The 26,040-nt window shown below is 32.3% G+C and overlaps 1 long non-coding RNA gene and 1 pseudogene across 2 annotated transcripts; one reads left to right on the top strand and one right to left on the bottom strand.

Moving 5' to 3' along the window:
* The first annotated feature begins 591 nt into the window (after window positions 1–591).
* LOC145587875 (uncharacterized) lies at window positions 592–22,914 on the top strand. Of its 2 annotated transcripts, none has more exons than XR_014101465.1 (6): window positions 592–833; window positions 2,562–2,668; window positions 5,031–5,192; window positions 20,519–20,656; window positions 22,144–22,445; window positions 22,625–22,914. It is a non-coding gene; the product is annotated as an uncharacterized LOC145587875 (long non-coding RNA). The 2 variants fall into 2 exon arrangements; XR_014101466.1 differs by having other exon boundaries at window positions 593–833; window positions 2,600–2,668.
* On the bottom strand, window positions 9,957–10,735 carry LOC145587874 (abscisic acid receptor PYL2 pseudogene; annotated as a pseudogene).
* Window positions 22,915–26,040: the final 3,126 nt, after the last annotated feature.

The raw sequence follows: 26,040 nt of genomic DNA, 5'->3' as shown, positions 1-26,040 counted from the left end.
TAAATGATCATATACTAATATCATAATGAATATCTATCAAAATGAAAATGAACATTTATCGAAAATTAACATTTGTTCAGCAACCGTCTTCTCCAATAGATCCTTTGAAGTGTTCTTCTCTGTTTCGTTTCTACAAAAATACCACCAAATATATTAGATTTTAGTCTATTTTGCACAAAAATAAGTGTAATAATAGTAGATTTTGTTTTAGAATATCAAATCGCAAATTAAAATATAAAATCTAGGGTTTACACTCAAAATTCTACTAAAATGAACAAATATTCTTACTCTTTTTTTTCGGAGTCTGTTTGCGATTGAAGAACTTCATCTCGAATGTCAGACATTTTTAGAAGTTTTAATGCAATTTGCAGTAATTTTGAAGCAATTTGTAGTGAGTTTCTTGCGAGTTTTTGGTTTTGATGAGAGAGTATTTGTCGAAAATGGTTTTGAAATGATGTTTTTTTTTTTGCAATTACCGTGGTTAGTAGGGAGTAAGTGCAGCTGTGCAGGTAACTATATGGTTAGTGGGGTGTAGGTAAGGGTTTTATTGTAATTTCAGGGAGGGCGTTGGTAGTTATTGCTACAGGAGGTTGTAGCCATTAGGAATTACCGTTTCCTTGCCCTCAACCAAAAATAAAATGGAGTGAGAAAAACCAGCCCAGTAACAATGAGCTGCAGAAATGCAGATCATCCCCACCGAAAGCAAGCGGAACAGAGGAGGTCGGCGAGCCCAGAATCCCAGGCTTTAAGCATTCATTCCCACTTTATTTTAATACAATCTTATTTACTGGAAGCCACATGGGTTACGCTCGTCTTGCCGACATCTTCCTCAGGTACCTTCTAATTTTGATTATTCTAATGTTTTCTGATTAGGGTTAATCTAGGATTAATGTACTCTAACATCGTCCTATTATATGTTTTATTTAATTGGAATGATATTATTTTATTTGAATTGATATTCATGTTGTTCAAATTCTATTGGGTTTTATCCTAAAATATAAAACAACAGATTTAACCCATTTTCCAACATTAGTACTACTGTAGTTTTCAATTTTGGGTTGTGTAATGTGTAGATTTTTTGAAATGGGGAACAATTAATTTCTGGGTGGTCTCTAGAAACAGTTGATTTGTGCTGATTTATGATCAGAATTCAAAAAAAAAAAAAAAAAAAAAGGAAGAATTTTTCTTTAGTTTAATCAAGTGGGTATTTTAACATTGTTCTAAAGTGTGCCTTTGTTTGCCGACATATGAATTTTATTAGATTTGAGGATGTTGGGATTTGGGGATATTTTATCATATAGTGCAAATTTATTATTTTTAATTTTATTTTAGTTTTTGAGAATGTATGTATATAATTCTTGTGACATTGTCACTTACACATTCAATACATTTAACTAAATTCAATTGCACATAGCAATATTTCATAGCTGTCTGCTTATTTTGTATCACATGGTTTTGTATACATAATTTTAAGAAGCTTGTAAGGTATTTGATTTTTGATATACATGTACAAATGTCTATGTAATTTAGCTATATATTCATTGTTATACTCTGGTAGGCATGTCAGATACGATGAAGGGATTAACTATGTAAGGTCGTGTAATTTCGGGTTTAGTTGTCATGGTATCATTTAAATCTATTATGTATAGTGATCTTCAAGTTTTTGGGTTAAAAACTTAAAAATTGTGTTCAGGACCCTCAATTTCAATATTGTTGTAGGTTTGGTTGTGCTTTTGGGTTGGATCAACTTTACTCGGTTTTTTTGCTCCTATATTTGATCTTGGTAAAGTCTCAATGTTGTGGTGCCTCCGGCCTTTCACTGGGAAAAAGGAAACTAAATCGTAGTGTCTTCTAATCTAGACAATGCTGTAAATGTTTTTTTTTTTTTTTTTTTTTTTTTTTACGGAGTTGTTGTAAACCTAAGGAGGGTAAAATGTGAGCAGACTAGCCAGTAGGCCATGCAAAAAGCAGAAGACTGGTTAGCTAAATATATAGCATAATAGTTGCAATTAACTGAAAATCCATGTTTCATGGCTGGCAACATGAGGTCATGAGTGAACTTGATTTCGAACATTTAAGTAAGATTATTAGTTTTCTTCTTCAGTTGTTGCTTTCTTGGACAGTTTTGGTCACTTTGGTGTGCCGGTACCTGGGTTAGTTTGTTGTAGCATATCTGTATCATATTTATGGGCTACTAAATTCATGACTACTATGAATTGTGCACCTTACATTGCCTTTTTTCTTGTTGATATTATTTACACCAATACATTCGATATTTTTTAAGTTGCCTTGGACCTAAACTGGTTATGTTTCTTGCTTGGTATGCTCTAGCTCGCCTAAAATGTCTATGTAGAAATCAATGTTTATTTGCCTTTTGTTCTATGCCTCAGCGATTTGTATCTGTTTTTCTGTATATGGCATCTTTTATTTTGAAGGAATCTTGTGTATGGTTTCTTTTATCCTTTATTTCACAGTCTCCACCTTTTCGGATTTACTGCCTCAAATATACTGTTTTTATATAATCTTATCAGAATTCTCTTGTTTTGGACATTCTTTTACAGGACGAATATCTTACTTACATTCTTGTATAACTTGTTAGAGCCGGTGATCAGGCCAGTTCTGCACCAAGTGATGAAAATTGAAGCAGACTTCACTCTTTTGTAATGTGGTAATTCCTCACTACTGCTCTTTTTTTATGTAGCTATCATTAAGAATTACATGGTCTACTATATTTGCTACTTTCCTATGGTATACAATAAATTCTAGGTTGCGAGTAACAAAGCTTAAAGGCATTAGTATGGTCTATTATTTTCAATTTATCTGGTCAGTGCCAAACTGCCAATGATAGGATGTATATCATGCATATTGCGCTTGCTAAAGGATTTTACCGAATAGTTTAACTTTTGAAACAAGGTTTAGAAAGTTAACCAAGCTTCTTCCAGAATGTTTGTGTATTTATGATATTCTTTTCCAGCATACTACTTTGTTTTTGGACAATTCCCAAGTGGATTGCATTTGCTCTTCTTTAATTTTTTTAAAAAATAAAATTTGGGGTTTGACTATTTGATGAATTTTTTGCTAGTACGTTAATATTTGTTATTTCTCTTGAAAAAATTATCTGGCAGACTTTGTGATAAGCAAATATAAATTCATAGTAAGCCAGGATGTTTTATATTATGTAAAATTGAAGAATGATGATCGATTGGGCAAAAGTGCCGATGAATTATTAAGTTGAAGCAGTAGATTAAAACTTAATCTTTGTCTTATTTTCTTGTCAATTTATATCATTAAAAATAAAAAGAGTCATTAAACTTGTGTGGTATTTCTTCCTTTGTTTCTTTTTTATTGGCACATTTTGACTTTTGCACGATTCACACATCCCCCTTTCATTGTCTTTTGTGATTCATACATGATAATAAAACATAATCATGTGACATGTGGGATCTTGATAGATCGTCTCGATATATATTTCAATATATCAACTTTTTCGCTTATTGTTAAATAAATATATTAATCATCGAAGTTAATTCATGGACAAACATGACTAAAGAAACGTGCTAGCTAAAAAGAAACACGACAAATATGATGTACTCTTATTATGTGGAGTTAGGTGGCAGAAAATTGATTGTTTGATAAGTGTTTCAATAGATGTCTCAAGGAGGGTATGACATAATATGCTCTTCATTGGATGTCATAATCTGTAGATTTAATTTCCTGTTTATTCATGTAAACGGTTTCCATTTTGTGTGTTTCTCATTTTGTCCTACACTTCTATCTAATCTAATACTCATGAGAAATGAATTTCTAGTGGGGAAGTCATTGCAAATTTCCTTTTTTTTTTTTTCATTGAAATAAGCTGAAGAGAATTTTGATTTCAAAAGAAGGCTGCTTTAAAAATAGTGCTGACAAAATCATCAAAAGGAGATGCTGAGTCACAGGAATGGGTCAATATAGGGAATGGGAATGGGCTGGATATTACAGGGAACAACCATATTCTAATAAAAATTAAGTAGCAAGTTGGTTAAAATTAATAATTTCTGCACTAAGCATATGGCTTCCATATTTGGCCAGAATTTGGATACAGAAATGAAATATACCTTAAAATTAATGTAGCTAATGTTGAATGATTGTTGATGATGTGATAAATGACAATTCATCCAAATATGACTCTAAACTTGTATTGGTTATTGGAGAAGGTGATTCAATGGGTATAGGTTTAGGGTCAATTTAATGGAATCTTATTGGATAGGATTCTAATGGACTAGGTCAATATAATTGCCCAACAAACTTTTATATGAAAATAGTTATGATAAAAAAAAAATTACATGTAGGGTTTGTATTCATTAGTGCTTTCTCTTGTCTCTTTCCGTTTTTGTTTTTCCATGCTTATTTAATAACCTTCCCATCATTGATTTGCATAATCGGCTTCACCCGAGCCTATTATGATCCGCCTAGCTATTGACCCACACCGATCTGGACTAGATTACCAGGCCTACTTGAAACCATATAAAATGACCTCATCACTTAACTATGATTTGAACTGAATCTGATTGAATGACTTGTTTTCCAAGTTAAGCTATATATCCTTTGAATTTGTCGCATATGGACTTGGGAAGATCAAATGCATACGCTATATGGTCAAAAGAAAATTCAGCTAATCTTGATCTAATGAATACCGTTAAAGGCAGAGATGATCTAATGAATGATTATTTTTGCAATGTGTTTGTGTAGTTAATATTTCCAGTTGCATGTTATGATCTTTGCAAATAAATTATCTTTTTGTGTGTCATTGTGCTCATAGGCAGCATTCAAACATACTATTCTATTATAGCCTGCTTGATTTGGTTTTACCCTTTAGCTACTAGATTGGATTACATATATTATTTTTCCGGTCTGAAGTTGCTATTATTATCTACATTCTGCTAAGGTAGTACCACAAATTATAAGCACTTTACAATTATATGCTATGAGTTTCTCTATTAACTTAATTAATTTTATAAAAGGGATCATATTGGCTCTTGCTTATGTAGGTTTTTAAGACCACATCAATTACTTTTGGCCATTTGGAATTTGGCATCATGACGTTGGATTGAATCAATCGGTGATTATTAAATGCCTACATTACTCCGATGAGATTCCTGATGTAGACGCCACATAAAAGCACATGCCCTTTCTTGATGGATAACTTGGAGGTATGTTTGTGTAGAAGTAGCTATGTAGCCATATTTCTTATTCTGTTTGCCAGTAAATCATCCTGTGTGTGCGCATGCACATATATGTGATCATGTGATGCTGATAATGTGTATAAGTGCACCTTTTTAGTTTGAGAGCAAGGGAGATGTGCTGCCGCCCAATATATTAAAGAAGTGGCTGATTCATTGTTTTTAATGATCTTTAATAGGTTTATGTTAAATATGTCTTAAAATGTTGGAAATTGATGAATTCAAGAAGCTTTTCCGAACAAAGAAAATATATAAATTGGCTAATAAATTGTGTCTTCCTTCTATATTCCCTTTTTTCTTTTTACAAAAGATAAGTACTATATGTTCTTATGAACCTAGTTTATTTATATCATCCTAAATTCCCTTCATTCGAGTAATTTTAGCCTCCTTGGTTTCTTCTATAAATCCTATGTTCATAAATCTCCATTTTCCTTACAAGTTACAAGTTTCACCACCTCACAAGCCCATACCAACGTAACTGTATCTTTCCTATATCATCCTTAATATTTGCAAACCTTCTTTCAAATACTTTCATTATTAATTATATTCTTTACAATGTTCATACACATCCATCCTAACATTCAAATTTATGTGATACCTAAATGTGAACTCTCCAAGTTGATTGAGATAAGGCCTGATTCTATTCTATATTTGTGCTGCTAATATTATCAACAATGCAACTTACGGTTAAGGTAAGAGGGGGTTAAAAATAAAAAAGAAACAAAATCTACTTAAGCTTCCATAGTGTTCTATAATAATGTGGGATTTTGGTTAAAAGTACCCGGTCAATAGCTATAACAAGTTGCCTATATATTTGATGCCACGGCCAAAAGGCTCAAAATTTGATCTAATGCTAACCTTTATAGAATATCTCTAAATTGCACCTAAATTCAATTCATCAGTTACCTTCTCGGGATTCCTTACATCATGGTTCGAAAATGCAATTTCGGTTGTGATCGCATGAACAATCATGGTGTTAGAGAATGGATATGATGTGTTGATTGCAGACCGTGTCACAATATGCCTATGTTACATGGACTCTTCATTTCACCTTAAGTACCCATGTCGGACCTTCGACATTCGGACATGGATTTTTTTTTTTCTTCACAAAATAGCCCGAGTCAGACTCTTGGACACATACCGGACATGGTATCCGAGTCCATGTAACATAGCAGTATGCAATTTCAAAGTTCCATTAGGATTTTATAGTAGTTGTATGGTATTAGAATAATTATAGTAGTATAATATATGATTAGAGCCATTAGTGGGAAGACATGGGGAATCTTTCAGTATATCGCTTAATAGGAAGTGATTTTTAAGTGATGATGTAACTTCTAATGTTTGGTGATTTGGGGCTGGAACATTTAATAGATGTGATCGTGGATGTTTGAAAGACCGCTTGTTGATATGGACGATTTAGGTCTGGGCAATTTAAAATCCTTTACAATACGGCTCTACCAGAACATTGCGGCCTTGTTTTTACACCATATTTTGATGGAGTATATTTAGAATTGAACTCAACAATATTCTTCAATCAACAACCCAACAATCCACCTGGATGGATAACAATCTTAGTCTTGCCTATGCCTAAACAACTCCCAGTGATCATTTATGAGATACCTTGACTTTTGCAATCTGCCATCAACTAAAGTTGTTCCAAGGGGAATGACTAATCATCACAATTATAATTCATGTATGGCTCTATACCATACGACCAATATATTATCCAACAATTCCTTTATAGGATGTCCCAAAAGGCTACTCCCTATACATTAGTTTAGCTAACACACTTGCTAAAGTATTAGTTTGGCCATTGATAGTTTGATATCTCTCATTCTCTATTATAAAATTATGAATAGCTGATTATTAAAACTATTACATTAAGATGAATCTAAAAAACATCTTACTAATTATTGCTTTAATATATTAGCAAAAAGCTATGGTCAAAGTAAGACTAAATAGTGCAAAAAGTCAATTAATGCACTTATTTTGTAAATTGAGATAGTATCCTACATTATTGCCGATATTGAATAATGAATTCAATGTATATACTACCATGTTTCTGAAGTTTGTAACATTCCGCATATTTGTTTGTTTTTGAAAGTTGCATTTTGGCAAATCCTTTTTACTACCTTACCCGCTTAGTCCACAATATTTATACCATTCCACTTACTCTCTTGCTTCATCCACCTTTATTTCATGCATACACCAACTCCTTTACACAATCTCTCTTTATCCACCCTTTTTCTTACACCCAACCACCTATTTACACAATCTCTCCTATTTTATCCAAATTTATCTAATATCCACTCACTTCATCAACACTCACTTTCTCTAATTTCCTTAATGTAAGAAACAATCGAATTTTACCTTGTAGTAATATTCGATTAACAAGGTCTACTCATGATGAGACGCCATGGTGCATGTTGTTTGTAGATGGTATTGTATTGTAAGACGATATTTTATCTTGGAGCAGTGGAGGCAAAAGTTAGAATATGGAGGTATTTACACCAAGTATGAGGAAAACGAAGTACATTGAGTGTTAATATATTAGTATTAGAAGGGAGTCAAACAAAGAAATTGTAATGTTAAATGGAAAGGAGTTGGTAGAGAGTGAGTAATTTAAGTACATTGTGTTAGTTCTACAAGGGAATAAAAATATCGACGAAGGTGTGACCGACAAGATTAAGTTCAAATGGGTTAAATAGAGAGGAGAGCAGCAATAATTGGAGAGGTGTGTGATTGTTGCAAACCTTTATAGTTAAAGGATAAACTCTAAGGCACATTATGAGTCGAAATGTTGGACATTTAAGATAGATCATGTTAAGGTGTAGATTTTTTAATGTTAAAGTGGATGTGTAGGAACATTTCTAAGGACATAATTAGGAATGAAGATATTCAAAAGAAAGTTAAAAGTTTGAAGAAGTTCAAAAGTTTTGTGCTATGCAACTTCTATGTTTGTGTTCAAAATATCTATTTTTTTTTTTTTTAAATGAATGTTTGCACTCACCTTAATGCATGGATAATAAATCATCTAGGAAGGCTAAGAGAAGTTTGATTTAGTTTTCCTTGATCTTATATAGAATAGAGGGTAATCTCTTGGTAATCTCCTTAATCAGGATCTTACTAGACGATATTATAGTTGTTGAGTTGTTTCTACATCTTTGAGAGGGCTAAATGAGACACTTGTTTTTCAAAACCTGGAAATACCTTTGATCTCCTTGTCGATAATTCTACTATTCTAGTAAATTTCTTTCTTTCCAAGTCAATGGGAGATTAGGAGCTATATAAGTATATTGGACAACTACAAGATAATGCAAATTTTTAATAGATATACTTGTATAAAACTTCATGTCCTTCCATGTACCCTTGTTGCCAAAACATTTTCTTCCACATGTAACGGAAAAGCTATGGGAATGGAGTTACATTTGACCTTGCCAATAGGGAGATGGAGAACAAATGGAAGATATGGTCCTTTTAATTATATGCGTGGTGAATGAAATAGGGAATGGAAATGGAATTACATTTGACCTCGCCAATTTTGTGGAACAAGTTGTATCGAGTGGGTGTATACCCTTTTTTTGTGTAACGATGAGTAGTTAATTCAAGATCTTAATAACTTTTGTTAAAGGGTAACAATCTCTTTGATGAATGTGCTTTGTATCTACCATAAACAAAATAAGATAAGGATGTGAATCATGTGATAAATAGTAGTGTATGTGTGTAAATCTTTTTGGGTGTGCTTTTCAATTTGGATCAAACTTATTAAAACTTATTAGTACTTGTTTTAGCTGAAAATTGAACTCTGATAAGTGATAACCTTTATTCAATTTGAACTTATTAGAACCTATCAAGTATCAACTATATGTTCATTTCTAATAGTTGCATGTTCTCACTATCAAATGAATTTTGCCTAGTAAACTTGATGCGAACAAATATTCCATGACTTATACTTTTTTCAATCTTCTTTGTAGTTAAATATCTCTTTCAAAAGTCTTTATATTGAAAACTCTAAAAGTTGTTTCTTCTTTATATCTTTTAGACAAGGAATGTTTATTTTCTTTTTACATGAATTTCTTGATGCCTTTTAAGTTTAAGATCTTTTGTATTGACATAGTAGCAAGAGCAAATGATTGGATGAGCATTATAACATAATTCTCGTGAAATTAATTCTCTTAAGGTGCAAAAAATAGAGCTTACTGTTTTAGGACCTGCGCAACAATATAATTCAAATAAATTTATTTATTACTACTGTAAGAAAATTCCACGAACAAATTATTGTCAATTTGAATAAGTAAAAAAAATTGAATTTAAAATGTGATCATGTGTTCAGTTATGAAAGCCCTTGATCATCCAAGCTTGGTTAAATTATTGATCATGTTTTCCTTGAATCTTTTGCCAAGGGTTAATCATTAGATAACTTTAGGAAATAGTATTATATGGTAGATAGTTGAGGTATATTCATATATAATGATATCCTATTTTGCTGAAAAACTTCCTAGAAGCAGTCAACTGACCTAATGCTGCTAGTTATGAGGAACCTTTTTTTAGCGCAAAGGCTAATTGTGTATGAGAAGCAAGCACATCTCAATCTAGTTTTATATCTGCTAGCTGAGTAATTAAGGGTTTCGAGACCACTAAGACATCCAGCCTAGACTCTTTGACTTCTTTTTTTTCAGAGAACCGTCTTAATTCAAATTGGTTATGTCTATAAAAATAGAGTATTCTGGATCATCAGAGATATTACTTTTCAACCAATCAGCATGCTTAAAACAACTATCTAATACAGTGCGGAAAAATTCAACTTACAAGATGTAACAGCATTCCCACTAACAAGAGAAAAATCTCTGATAGAGTCAAAATCCAGCTTTAGACCAAGTCATTCAACAATTTTGCACTCAACACCCATTGATCTTCTGCATTCAAGAGGCTGTCATCTCTGATACCTCGGCTAGTTTTTGAAGATTTAGTTTTACTACAGTATCAGCAAACATCTTTGTGTCTTCTGCTGTGTTCCCCTCTGGTATATCTACAGTGTAGGATTCCAAGACAATGGTGTAAACCCTCCCCGTGTGGTTTATTTCATTTACTGATGTGACAGAGCAGTAGTTCATAAGTCTGTGTTCACCCCCTAGGACCTTGAAGCTTAGTATACGCTTCTGATCATCAAGCATCTCTAATCTCTCAGTGCTCCTCTCTGCAGGAAGTCCTGAGATTACTGTTATATCCCTCACACTACCTACCCCTCCATCACCCCTCATTGTGCAACTCTTGATCAAATACTTGTAAGCTTGAGGGTTATCAAAGGCTCGGACATACCGCCAAACAACGTTTGCCGGTGCGTTTATGCGTTGGATTATTAAAGATGTGCATTTGTTTGGAGGCAAATTAGCACTGTGGCATGTGCTTATGACATCTTCCAGTTTAGTGTACTCTTCTGCTGTAAGACTTTGGGACGTTAATCGGTTCCGATCCATTTATGTGTGTGTTGATTTTTAGCTGATAGTTGAGATGATACAGAATTAGTGTGGCAGAAGATCTTGGTTGAAGTAGTAAGAGTGAGGTGAAATATTGAAAGTGGTGTAAGGAGAAATTTGGAAAGAGAATTTAGCACCTTTCATGTGACAAAAGGGCATATTTATTGGCTTTCCTCTGGGAGTGCTTGGGGGAATGGTTGTTTGACTTTTCTGTCTGTGTATATGATTTGTTTATTTGGAGTAAGAGATTCTATTTTGGTGTTATTGGACAGCTCAATGCTCTCAGGGAAATTACTAAGTCGTAGTTAGTAGCTGGTACACAGGTAATACTCTTAGCTACTTGAGGGTTTACTGTCTTTGAATGTGCAGTCAACCGCGAGTATTACCATGCGGACGTATATATTTCTAAAAACAACAACAAAGCCTTAGTCTCGAAATTATTTGGGGTTGGCTAATATGAATCATCATAAGTAACCGTTCGATATAGAAAAGAGGACATAACAAGATAATTAGTTGAAAAAGTATGTAAAAAAGGTGTTTAAAGTGAGAAAAAGAAAGAGCATCAAATAAAATTTTAAGAGGGTTTTAAAAGAGAACCAAGATTAAAATTCAAGAAAGTTTTAAAGAAGTGGTAAAAAACACATGAAGGTTTGAGAAAATTTTAGCAAACGAAATTAGTTAAGTTGTTAAAACACGAATTGAGTAAAAATATTAAAAGTACCAAGGTAAAATAAACAATCTTAAAACTTGGGTTATGTGTACTCATCTTTTTGGTCGATTTTTAATGTAACAAAATTTCAATAGCACTAGGCATCAATATGATACCTTTGAACTTCCAGATTCTATAAGTTTGGTTGGGCTTGTGCGAAAAGAGGGTCACCTTACTTTTACAATTTTTTTTTTTTTTATTATTATTTATTTTTAACTATTATCTTTCTCATTAATTGCCATTTCTCGAATCATGTAGTGGAGATATTGTTGGTATAATCTTAGCTGATATATTATTTGTTTATTTATTATGGATTTTGTTATCTGGCCATTGTTGGGATAAGCAAATGTTTGGGGTGTATAAATTGTGATTGCAAGAGATTTGTTGCACATTTGTGATGGCTAAATTATTTCAGTATTGCAAGAGTTACAGTTGACGTGATCTGGTCACCATTTAAGTCTGATTAGTTGTGAATCTACAAGTGTTTGTTTTCTATTGACTTTGTTTCAGTGGTATCTGCTGATATGTAATGTTACTTTACGTCTCAGTCATTCAGCCATGAAACTGATTGTTCAGTTTTTATCAACCCCAAACTAATGGTTTGAGGTATTGTTTTGATGTTTTTTGAACTTCTGCCTACTTTCTTTCCATTTTGAGGGCTTCCATGGGGGTTGGATTCTTGCTGTCCAATCTTAAACTCCACTAAAACGAGTCTATTGGTTTTGCTAATTATCAGATAAAGAGGAATAAATTGTGACATTTTGTTGGATAATGTGATTGGATTATGTTTTTTTTTTTAATTAATTAATTTATTTATTTATTTTTTTGACGGGAGATTGGATTATGATTCAGAAACAATACTTTGTATATCTTTTAGTATAAGTTGAAGGATCTTATGTGGATATTTCACAAGTTTATAGAAATGGTTTTTATGCGGAGACAATGGGTTAGATGAAATATAGTCTGTTTGAGCTTTGCGTTAGTGTTGTGATCATATTAAAATCTTAGAGGCTTCAATATCGAGGGGTTTAGGTACAAATATATCCTGGAAAAGTGTTAAGAACTGTTTGTAAAATGCCTTGCTTTTATGATTTTATCTCACTTCAGCATAGTATTGAGTGTCATGCACAACCTGCAGCAATGAAACAAAGGAGCTATTTTGCTCCTTTTTGGGCTTCTCCAAGTATTGTGTTCGTTAGAATTATCTGGCTTGTCATATCTTCTTCATTCAGTGATTGGATTGGTTTGTTACTCCATCAGTCCATCCTTCATAATTGTACTTTGATTATAGTTCGTTATTGTTTTTCCTAAAAGACCCTTCCTGCCTTGTTAAGAGCTGTTTTTGCATGCACTGGTTTGACTGACAAGGTTAATCAGTTGTATTAGCACTGTGCCGTGTGAGGCCTTAATTAAATTTAGTGTAGTGAGCATATAAAGAGAGTGATCTTTTCAGAGGTAACATTCAGTATAGTGGGTATGGTCTTTCTTGTGACAATTAGAGGTTGTAAGATTCGTAACGGGTTCAACTGATTCCATACTTAGGGAGTATCTTTACGTCTAATCACGGAAGCTAAATGGTTAATTCTGCCTAAAATTATCATAGGATTTTCTGTGTTCACATGTTGTTGAGATCTGAAAATTAAAGGTGTTAGCATATCTTGCATGTCCTTGTCTCAGGAGTGTACACTTTACTGTCAAGGACTACGTGTGATAAAGACATTTTCATAAATTTAGCAGCTCTTGCGTTGCTCAAAGAGTCTTTGAAATAATGTTCACTGCTTTAAATGATTTATTTATATTTTTTTGATCATTAGGAGCCGCAATAATGTGCATACCATAACCCCACTTGATTCCCTGTCATATTTAGTAATGAGATAGCTTCACTGTCATGCATTTTGGTATTAAAAGTGTCAAAGTTTACTAAATCAAGAAAGCTAGGTGCTTTGAAACAAATTGACTATCTCTGTCTCTTAGATCTTATAAAAAGGTTCCAGTTATATTCCTTTATACTATACAACCAAATAATATTTCCAGAAACATTGAAAGCGAGTCCTTTTATTGAAAAAAGTCTTTACATTTGGTTTTGATCATTAAAATTAGAATCTAATGTAAGATCTTCTCTTAAATTGCTTTATTCTTAGTACAGTAGGTATTTTATTTTAAGTTTGAAAAGACTCTACATTAGGTATATGAGTAGAGAACCATAACCACTTGCCTATTTTTTCAAATTTGTTGTTTGTTTGTTTGTTTTTTTTTTTTTTTTTCTAACTGATGGATATAATTAAGGGTTTGTTTGTTTGTTTCATCTTATTTTAACTTAGGTTATGTTATTTTGAGAAGTTCTGACATTTAATATCAAAATTCAAATACAAATTAAGTTCAACTAAATAAAAAGCTCAGATAGGTTCATGTAAAATAAACTTTAAAAAAAATTTAGACAACACACTTAAGTTCAAATAAAATAATATATGTTTAGATGATATAAAATAATTTCGAACAAAGTCAGATGAAGCAAACAAAACTTAAAAAACATATCGTTTTGTATTTGTGGTTCTTGTCGTTCTTCTATTTGTTCATGCTTTCTACTGGTCTCTACTACTATATTTTTCTCTGTAGTAAGGAAGTTAGGATAATATTTAGTCTTTATTCTAGTATTATAAAGTTACTGATGGAGAGAGACTCAATAATCTAGCATTATCTCTTTCAACTATTGGTGCTATGTTTTTGCACATTACTCTCTCTTGGACCACACATATGGCATAGCAATTATTTTGTAGACATTCTGTGATCTGAAAACATAATATTGGTGGTGGTGGTGGTAGTAGCATCCAACTTAGTTTATAGGAAAGCATATTTTTATCTCTTTGGCTGCTAGTGCACAAACTACAAAATACTCCAGGATATATTTTATCACATATATGGAGTAATTGCTATATGTAAGTACTAGTTTTTCCCTATGCATTCAAATTTTATTTATTTTTTTTAAAAGGAAAACTAGATGATTATAAATCACTTTACTACCGAATTTAATAAGTAACTTAAACAAAATTTAATGTTCTTTATTTAAAATATCCTAGCTTGTACTCCCTCTGTTTTGTTTTACTCACTTTCCATTTAGTCTGTTCTTTTTTATTTTTTTATTTATTATTATTTTTTTTTTTATTCTATTTTTGGCATATGCTCTCTTACTTTTATTCACCAGTTTCTTACAACCCTCATTTTTTTTACATTTTCTCTCTTACTTTATTCATCTTTTTTTTTTTTTTTTTTTTATTTTTTTTTTTACCATCTATCTAGCTTTTTACATTCTCTTTCTTACTTTATCTTACACTGTATCACCTTTTTCAATAATTTCTTAACTTGCGTGTTTTAGTGATTAGAACATAAAAGAAGATAGGAAGTTTTTATTTATTAAACAATTTGCGATATATCTTTCATAAAAATAAAAAAACTAGAGATGGATTAAATAAAGTATTTTTTTTCCTTTCCATTAAAACTTTTTTTAAGGTGTTAAGGGAATTTAAATCATTAGAGAAGGATTTTTACAGAACAAAGATTACATGGCCTTAAAAAATTTATATTAATGATTAAACTAATATTATAAAGTATTTTGTTAAATTTTAATATTAGTCTCTATTTTTGCTTTATATTAGAGAGTATGAATACGAATTTTGAAATCATCTTGGTTTTACTTTCTCTTAAATTTTGTTTGTATTGGCATTGTTATATTTTTAAATTTCTATTTTAAGGTGATGAAAATTCCTATCTTTTCTTTTCCTGAGTTCGAATTTATGTCATTTATTTTATTATCTTGATTGAATATTGATTATGCTTTATTGATGTTTCCTTGTATCCAATTTCTTGGTTTCCTATTTGGAGTGTAATTGAATTTTGTTAAAGGATTATGAGGTTTCACATTTTCCATTTTGAGTATATGAAATTTTTCAATCTTCCTCCTTTATTGAAGTTATCATATTTCCAATATCATTATTGCCATTAAAAAGTAGTGTAGTTATGAAGTGGGGATTTGGGTTTTGGAAGCATTTCATTCATCCTACAGCTCTTTAATGATAATATAGATATCTTGAGATGAATCTAGTTGTATTATTAGGAAAGTTGGTCATAAGTTACCTTTTGAAAGGACCATGTTTTGAGAAATTATCTTGTAAACTCTTTATGGAAATTTCCATTTAACTTCCTACGTTACACCAAAATTTGGTGATTAAAGTCAACAATTCTCACTGATAGTGCTTGGATTTAATCTAGGTTTCCTCCTCTCCTTATCTTTCACGCTTGCCGATGCATCAATTTGACGATTAATATCTTTATATATTTAAAAATTATAAAAAAAAAAAAATTGATATTTGAAGAGTAGATATCGAGATGAATCTTACTACATCCTACATAACTATGTTTTACTCACTAATAAATGACAAAATATGGTCAAAAACTATTGTGTGAATAGTGTAAAAGTCTAAAATGGCGCAATTTAAAAAACACAAAATATTAGGTGAGGCTTACAATTAGTGAGATGACCTTTCCCTTCACATATTTGCCCAAATAATCTCTTACCTCCAAACACTCTTGTTGCACTCCCCTCCCCTATCTCCACTCCAAATCTCTAATCCACTCCACCTAATACATAAATCACTGATAATTTAGGTGAGAGAAAGATCAAGCTCAAAATTTTTAGGACTATCGTACGATTGCCTCGCTAATTCTCTATGTTGTAGGAAAAAAGTCCCTGTACGGTGAGGGCCAAAGGGGATGGTTAAAGGTGTGGGTGGTTTTGATCGAGTAGGCGGCGGTGGTTGTTACGAGGTAGTGGTGGTACCGTGGCAGCTAGGTGGTTGTGGTGGCTGAAGAGTGGCGGTATGGTAGTGGTGGTACGATGGCAGCCCTTGTCAGTACATTTGGACCGAAGTCACTATACTTGAGTTTACACTACATGTTACTAAAGTATCCTCAAATTTCAAAGCATTTGTGGATACGGTCTTGATTCTTAATGATGCACTTGTCATTCGACTCTACTTCTGGAGTGAAATTCTTATTGATATCTTTTGAGTGTTTAGGCTGGATGATATGATTAATTGGTTGGATGACATGATTATTTGTTTGGTGATATGATTAATTGTCTGATGATATTAGTAGTCGTGGTTGGGTGATATCATTCATTGTCTGAATGATATTAATCATATTTAGGGCACGCTTGGATTGAGCGTAATGTGTTACTAGAGTGACTAGAGTAATAAAAGTCAAACTAAACAAAATGAATGTAAATATAGGGGAGGAGGAGATAGTGATGGAGTGATTGCAAGGAGTCTTATGTAATGGTGATGTGGTGATAGGTGGAAGATAGGGAAACTTTTACCTCATTTTGGGGGGTAATGGTTACACTAGGAGGAGGGTGGATAATTATAATCCTCACTATGAGATAATGATTCCTCCGCCTCTCTCTTTTCCTCATGTCACAAATACTTTATTTCGTTTATAAACACCTTATCTCCCTACAACACCACCTCTAATCACTTATGGTTTTCCTAGCTTGATTTTTATTACCCCTAATCCAAGTATGGCTTTAAAGAAGAAATGTTTTGGCTAGATGATATGATTAATTATCTGGATGATATCCTTAAGTGTTTAGTTGATATGATTAATTCTTAAGATGATATCGTTAAGTGTCTAAGGTTGATGATTGATAATTGGTTGGATCATATGGTTAATTGTTGGATGATATCACTAACTACTAGAATGATATTCTTAAGTGTCTAGATTGGATGGATGATATGATTAATTGGTTAAATGATATGGTTAATTGTTGGATGATATCAGTAACTACTAGGATGATATTCTTAAGTGTGTAGATTGGATGGATGATATGATTAATTGGTTGGATGACATGGTTAATTGTCTTATCAGTTTTTATTTGGATGATATGTATATATAAGTGTATATAGGATGGATGATATGATTAAGTGAATGGGATGATATTATTAACGGATGATATGTCATATGATTATTTACCATTTTTAAAGGTTGGATTTTCCTTATTTTGGGTTTGTCTCACAAAGCCATTGGTGAGCCAAACTTCACAATAACTTCTCTTCAAAAATAAAGAGGATGTATACTTTATATATTTATTTTTACTTTACAACTTTTTTTAAAGTGTACACTCTATACATACTGCACATCAATTACATTTTATGATTGTACATAAGGAAAAACATCGTCATATGAGATCTTATAAGATTCATTTCAATTTGTGCTTTATTAAAATATAACCTTTATTTTTTACAAATGCATAATTGAAGTTGATATTGGTTGAAGTAATGCATTGACAAAAGTGAAAAACAAAAAGTTTATAGAATTTTATTAGATTCATCTTGATGTGTAATATATCAAAATTTATTATTTATTATTTTATTTTTTACAAATGCATAGTTAAAAATATTATTGGTTGAAATAATGCATTGACAAATGTGAAACAAAAAGTTTACAACCAATAAAATAATTGAGGAAATACTTTTAAACCGATTTGGCCTAGAAGCCGTAGGACTTGGAGTCTAAATGCATTCATTATATAATGACTTTATTGAGAATGAGAGATAGAGGAAACTTAAGACGAGAGAGCGTGTCTTTATCAATACGAGTTAATTCAAGTGAATTTTTTTCATTATGGCCTAAAAGTTGGCTTTTTAGCTTGGTTGAAAGAGTCACCAAATAAGTTTTTTCGATTGGTTGGCTAAATAAATAGAAGGAAAAAAAAAATCCTGAAAGCTAATAAAAAAGACACTAAAAAAACACCTTGTCTTTTTTTGAAATGCGTAAGTAAAGATATTGCTTAACGATCCTAACCAAATCTCACTTTTTTCTTTTTCCTAAATTATGTGTGCATTGAGCAAATGAAACTTTAATGTAGATGCAGAGGTACTTGAGAAATCTATATCTATTTATATATTAAAAAGCGTTCCTAATACAAGATATATGCTACGTGGCACCTTTCACATATATTAGAAGTATGTTACATCACCATAATATGCCACATCATCTTTTTTACTATAAACATGTTTCAATGGCAATAAAAATGTTTGTCACAAGGTTTGAACACAAGCCAATAACAAATGAATCAATGTTCTTACCAACTTTGCTATCTATTAATTATGCATCATATTCAATTATAATACGCTAAATGCTTTCATTTTGTACAAAATTTCAATTTGAGAGCGTTTATTTACTTTCAATAGTTATAATTGTTCACTTATATTTTGTAATTATACCCCATGCATCGCCTGCGCCACAAACTAGTTATAGTGTATTATATGAAAACTTTTTCGGTGATATGGCTGCTGCTGTTGCAAGTTCCTCTGGCGGCTGAAGTCTCTAGTTGGATGTCAGGCCTAAGTAAAAAGCAAGGTGGGAAGGTAAAAAAAAATTTAAGAGAATAGAGGGTGGAAGTTGATTAAGGTTGTTATAGGAATTGGCGATCATCCCCTAAAACTAAGTCTAATATAGATGTTCAGCGTAATTGGTCGCCACATCTGTAATACCAGGTAGTGGTTTTGAAAGTTGTAAAGCCAATGAAAACGCTTTCTTCTCCAAGATACTAGTTCTCTTAAATTACCTTATCATGCTACCCAGCCATGGTCCATCTTTCATTGTCTGTAGCTAATGTTAACTTAAGTACATACTAGTTACTCCAACTACTTTGCATAGTAAAACTTATCGATATTACAAAAAGTGTCATTCTAGAGAAATTCTTGTTGCAAATTAGTAATTGTTTTACAATCTCGGTGTAAGCTTTGACAAATTTTCTTATTTAATGACTTTGGTCCTATCTTCTTTTGTTTAAATTATAAAAATTTGCAACTAATTCGTCAGTCACTTTAATTTCATCAATCGTCTATATTGATCTATGGTCTGCGTGTGAGACGTGTGACAGTTTAAATTGGCAAATTATTGTGTATAAACCAGGGTATTTTAATATTTTGTAGTTTGGACACCCCAACCCTTAAAAAAAGAAGAAAGACGATGAATAAGATAGATCTGTCCAATCCAGTGTTTGAGTCTGGGCTTTATCACTTTTGGGTCATATTGGCAATTGGTCATTCTAGGTCAAGTTGGGTTTGGACCTGGAAGTTTGGGATTAGGTCTCTTCATCAATTTAATTGTTTCTGGTTGACAACAATAGTGTTACCTTTTTTTTTGTTTCTGGTTGACAACAATAGTGTTACCCTTTTTTTTTTTTATTTCTCAAGATGTCCACATAATATCATTGCCTGTTACTCTGTTATTTTGAGGGTGTTGGGTAGAACTTAGATGAATTGAATTGTGTGAAGTGTTTTTAACTCTTACCTGATCCAAAGATCAACTTTGACTGTATAGATTGCTTTTTAATAAGCTAGCCTGTACTAGACTCCCCTTTTTTTCTTTTTCTTCTTTTTTTTTTTTTTTAAATTTTGTGTTAGCACTTGACGCCAATATGAGTATATGACATCACCTAAGTTGAATGATTCATGACCCAGCGTCTGACTATGACCTGAACCAATATGATCCAAACTGAACCTGACATGAACAGGCTCTATATCTTTACTGCTTGGGTCAATGAGTAAATGTGTGTAATTTGCTCGGTTATGGTTTGCGCACTCAATAATTGCTGTAATCTTAATCCCTTCATGATCCTCTTTTTTTTTTTTTTTTTTTTTTCTTTTAGTTTAAATTCAAGGACCTGAAGAAAATTTTTTAAAAAAAAAGCCATACCATTAGCATGTACAATATCCTAGTAGGTTTATCTTAGAGAATTGGATCCTCCAATTTAACCATATCAGATGATATTAAATACAGAGAATAAGTTTGACCTGTGGCTTCATCTCAGATTTTTGTATAGCTTCTACAAGGAATCCACTGAAAAGTATATTTCCTTTTTAATTGTAATTTATATGAGAATGTTTGAAGTAGCAAAAGTGAAGACAGGAGACAGCATAAAAATTAAGACAGAACATCAACAATGTTACTGCCTAGTGCCTATTAAATTTAATATTCGGCACTGTAATATCACAGTTCACTTTGTTTGATTATTGTTTCTGAAAACTACTGTACTTCTTTTGAACCAGGATTGCACAAGCAGCTTATTTCTGATAGAAAAGTGTTTGCCAGGCATGCTGAATATCAAGTGTGGAATGCTCAATGAACTAGCATAGTGAGGAAAGGAAGGCACCATATTGGGCCATGTCAAAGAGAAATTATGACTGGTAATTTCATCTTGAAAACTGTGATAGTGTACTTGGGCTTGAGGTTCTCAGAATAAGGAGGGGGGGGGGGGGGGCAAGTCCACAATCCTGTAGTCTATTTTACAGAACTGCAGCAAACCTGGCAATGCAGAGCACATATTGTTTCTTTGAGTCCTTGTCCTCTTCAGTGGGCTGGCCTGGGACAACCCTTAGCTTTTAACTGGCCATTTTATTTCACATTTCTCGTACTATGATATTGATCGATTCAGTATGTGTCTGGAACTTTAACTGTTGAAATTAGTCAAAAAATTTTGTATCAGCTGATAACTACTTGTCATAGTATCTGTTTCAAAAGGGAAAAGGGAAAAGGGAAATATCAATGGTCTTATAATCTGACTGTCATGTTTAGTCTAATTCATCAGTTATAGCACTATTTGTTGCTTTCAATTGTCACTCTTTAGTGGCAACCTAAAGATCAGTATGGCTGTGAAAAGTGATACAGGTTTCAGATACAGTTAATTGTATAAGTTTTTGCCCCTCAGTAACTCACAGTTGCATTGGAGATCAAGAGGAACAGCATGGTTAATTTCCTTATTTCGACAGATTTTGGTTTCTCCCTTTGCACCTATAAGATTGTATTTTTGCCACCTTAATTATTTGACAAATGGATTAGTACATTTTTGGCATCTTGTTTGTGTTTTATACCTCTTTGTTCAGAGATCCAACACTGCACATGTGGGCATGCTACACTGAGGATTAGAAGTGATAGTGATCCCTATATGATTTAGGGGGGTTGTTTCTCGCATTACTTATTGGCTTTGAGATGGAAGCTCACTTGGAGTTGCAAGTTGTTCAAACTCTCCCCCTTTTTCACATGTGTTCCCGTGTAGACTTTATTCCGTCTCCCTAAAAATGTGTCTTTACGAGCTTGTAGTGCATGCCATAGGGATATTTTGAAGGTCTTGGAGAAATAAAATAATGGTAATTTGGTCATCTTGGGGACTTATGAAAGAATGTATAGTGTTTCTTTTGTTGGGGGGGGGGGGTGCGGGGGGGTGATGCTGAGTTTCATCCGTAATATTTTTATGCCAAAAGAAGTTTATCAATCATTGCTTCCTCTTGTTCTACTAGTTAAAACAAGGTGCTAATTAGAGTAATTTTGCCACTTTTTAAAAATTTTATTTTCCATGACTCCTACTCTAGTCCCTTCCTTGAAAGTGCAAGCTATTCCCTTTAGAACTAATGAAGCATTTTATTGATACCTTACCTTAGTGCCAAGTGAGAATTTTATTGCAGATATTGTGATACAAATTTCAAAAATCTTTATACCGTGGAACTCTGTTCTTCAATGGCAGGGCCATGATTTTTAATTTTTTTATTTATTTTGGTGGGGGGGGGGGGGGGGGTCTCTTTTTCCTAGATGTTGGTTCAGGTTTTAGGTGCATTAATTGTTTATCTCATATGACATAAAATAGTATTCTAAGTTGCAGCTTTATTTACTCGTGAAGGTCATGAATACATGGGTGGTTGAAAGTGCTAAAGCAAAAGAGAAGGAGAGGCCGACAAGCTTTGAGAACTGGATGCATATAATTATATTTATTGTTGGAGAATTGAACAAGGAAATTCCACCAGAGAATTACCAGCAGTTCAGCTGACTGAAAAAGGAAGAGAAGAAAACAATTGGAGATGTTGGATGGAAGTCATACTTAGATTGACATATATTCAAGTCTATTATTTGTCAAGTCTTACATGGAATAAACCTGCAGCTGTATGTGCATCCACTGCACCGAAAAGATCATCAGCAGTTTCTGTAAGAATACAATGCCTGAAACTATGAATATCTCTGCCTTGGGTTGTTTCTTTGATTGTCAATGCTTCTACCAAAAAAATTACTGTCAAAAAATTGTCCCGGTGTTATTGTGACATTGTTTTCTAAATCTCCGATTTCTAATTTTGCGATTGTCTTACTGTGATCATCTGTGTGCACAGAAGCATTGATCTTTTCAAGAGAAACTAGTAATGCAGAGAGTGCCTCAGGGATCATCCTCACAGGGTCAGGCATGGTTCTCGGTGTATCGAGGATTGTGAAGCTGTCAATGGGGTGCTTTCCAAATATATGCATTGAAGAATAGACTGCAGAAACTATAGTTGGCGACATCCAGTATTTGTAGTCTAATGATGTAGTTCCATACTCGCTATTATTACCCAAGGGTTTTGTGACTCTTTATACCTCTGGAACTCGGCTTGAGTGATATCAGTGATTCAATCAGCTTTTAAAACTTGTCTTCTCATTGTTGTATCTTTATAACTTCCCATAATGTTAAAACATTTCCAAAGTTTCCCTTAATCTCTCATCTTTCTTAAAGTTTAGCAAACTGTAACTTAAGGAGTACATTCGAAGAGAGGGTTGATGCCCGGAAGAACCCTGGACCCTTCGATCTTGAGGACTCTGTACATGAAGATCTTGATAATGAAGCTTCAACCAGTGTAGCCACCACACTGCACCTACAGTAGAAGATTCTCCTTTAAAGGCTAGTAAGCTTCTGTTCTACTGTCAAATCTGATCTAATCCTCATAGCAGAAGAGAATTACTCTTTGAAATGTTGGCTCATACAGCTTAACCACAGACATACCCTCTACTAATTTTATAAATCTCAACTATAATTTCTCAAATTCTCATTAATATATTAAACAGCTATAATACCAATTTTTTGTACTACCTCAGATTTTTTTTAGTTGCAACTTTGGAGTATTATTTGAGAGATCTAAAATATTCCAAAATTGTAACTAAAAAAAATAGAGGTAGTATAACTTTTGTTAAATCATGATTTAAGATATTGATGGTCAAACGTATGACTAATATTCCTCAATTTTGTTAATGGATGAAGTAGCACTAGCCTAACACCATCCAAAGAGATATGAAGTAACTTCACACAACATGTACTCGCTCTAACCCTTTCTATTTGCTGATTTTGCTCTATTAAGGTTATGTTATTTATTTGATAACCAAATGTAGCCATTAGTATTCATGGGAAATCTTTTTGTATGAATAAAAAGTAGGAAAATTGTAAATATTAGGTCAATCTTTTGGCCGTCCGCTTTTATTATGTCAACCTTTTGATTATTTCTAAACACGTCAACCTTGTATTTACATCAATTTTCATTATGTTATTTTACCGGTAACCGGATGACCAGGTAAATCCTTTGTAATTTCTGATTTCCCGGTCTTGTCTCCATTCTTCCTTTCATCTTCATACTCTTAAGTCTTGAATCCATTAAACATATTGATTTCTTCCTCTTACTCTTACTCTAATACCCACGGCCCAGCTTCAATGTTGTTAATTCCCCTGAAAACTTAACTATAGGAAAAATAGGAAGGAAGGAGTTTTTATTATTTTTTATTTTATTTTTTTTTTTTTTTATTTTTTTTTTTTTTTTTTTTTTTTTGTGGAATCAAACACTTCTTGATCATTTGGTGGCATGATAGTCCAACGTGGTGCACCATGATGGTGAAATTGCAATGTCTTGGTGGAATCATGGTGCATCATGGCTCTCTCCTATTTTGTTTCGATTACCCTCGCTCATTTATAAAAATTTCATTAGGGGTTTAATTGCATTGTACAATGTAATTGTTATTGGATTACAAAAGGTTTTGTGTGAGACCGGACTTACGTGAGACCGGGCTCAATAACAAAAGACCAATAAAAAAGCGCGGGTAAACTAAACCCGATCGCGAGGCCCGCGACACCAACTCTGCCTTAGTAATGCTTCTTCCTCCATTTTCTTGGATTGTTTTTCATCATTGTTGATGCTCCGAAGAAGAAGGTTGAGCTTTGAAGATCGGCTTCCGAGTCTAGATCGAGAAACTACCGATTCTTTGATACTTCAACCTTTCTCTCTCCTACAACAACTAAAAATGAAATTATAGGAGAGAGAAAATCGGATCAAAAATCTGGTTTTTCATTTGATTTCTGAACTATTTACTTCATTATGCTTTCACCATTCGAATTTATCGATTCCAGAAAACTTGTTTTGCAAATAAATGTTAATTGTTACCTAATGTAGTTATGAAGAAATTGCATGCCTTGTAAATCTTTAGCTTTCTTGTTATTTCAGAAGATAATGTCGGTGGGTACTCACATAAAGCTAAAAACAAATGATGAATGAAGTTGTAAACATCCTTCACATGTGTTAATATTCAAATACATGACACTAATATTTTAATATCTGACGATAATATTTTAATATCTGACACTAATATTCTTATACATGACACTAATATTCTTACACATGACACTAATATTTTAATATCTGACAATAATATTCTAATACATGACACTAATATACTTATAGCTGACAATAATATTCTAATACATGACACTAATATACTTATACCTGACAATAATATTCTTATACATGACACTAATATTCTTATACATGACACTAATATTTTAATATCTGACAATAATATTCTAATACATGACACTAATATACTTATAGCTGACAATAATATTCTAATACATGACACCAATATTCTTATACCTGACAATAATATTCTTATACATGACACTAATATTTTAATATGTGACAATAATATTCTAATACATGACACCAATATTCTTATACCTGACAATAATATTCTTATACATGACACTAATATTTTAATATGTGACAATAATATTCTAATACATGACACCAATATTCTTATACCTGACAATAATATTCTTATACATGACACTAATATTTTAATATATGACAATAATATTCTAATACATGACACCAATATTCTTATACCTACAATAATATTCTTATACATGACACTAATATTTTAATAACTGACAATAATATTCTAGTACATGATACTAATATTCTTATACCTGACAATAATTTTCTTATACATGACACTAATATTTTAATATCTGACAATAATATTCTAATACATGACAATAATATTCCTAACACCTTACCATACTAATCTATTACCAAACAAAAGATTCCTAACACCTGACCATACTAATTTTTTACCAAACAAAATAAACCTAATACCTGACTATAATAACCAAATATCTGACATTAATTACTTAATATCTGACATTTAAAATATGTCTAACAATAATATTCTAATATCTAACAATGATATTCTAATATATGACAATAATATTCTAATATCAAACCTTACAAGTTTACTATCATGCAAACATTAAAAGTTTAATGTCTGACATCAAAAGTTTTATATTTGACATTATAAGTTTTATATCAAACATTAAAAGGTTAATATCTGACATTTCTTGTAAAATATGTTACTCCGATACTACATACTCTAAAAAGCTTGATCAGATAATGAAGTTTTACTGCACATAATGCAATTCAAGTTGTATGAATACTTTTTAACGGACTATTCTTGT

This window comes from Chenopodium album, chromosome 17 (genome assembly GCF_948465745.1).
Source record: "Chenopodium album chromosome 17, dcCheAlbu1.1, whole genome shotgun sequence".
Taxonomy (NCBI): Eukaryota; Viridiplantae; Streptophyta; class Magnoliopsida; order Caryophyllales; family Amaranthaceae; genus Chenopodium; species Chenopodium album.
Note: the sequence above shows the minus strand (reverse complement) of the source record. Positions and strands in the feature narration are given on the sequence as shown.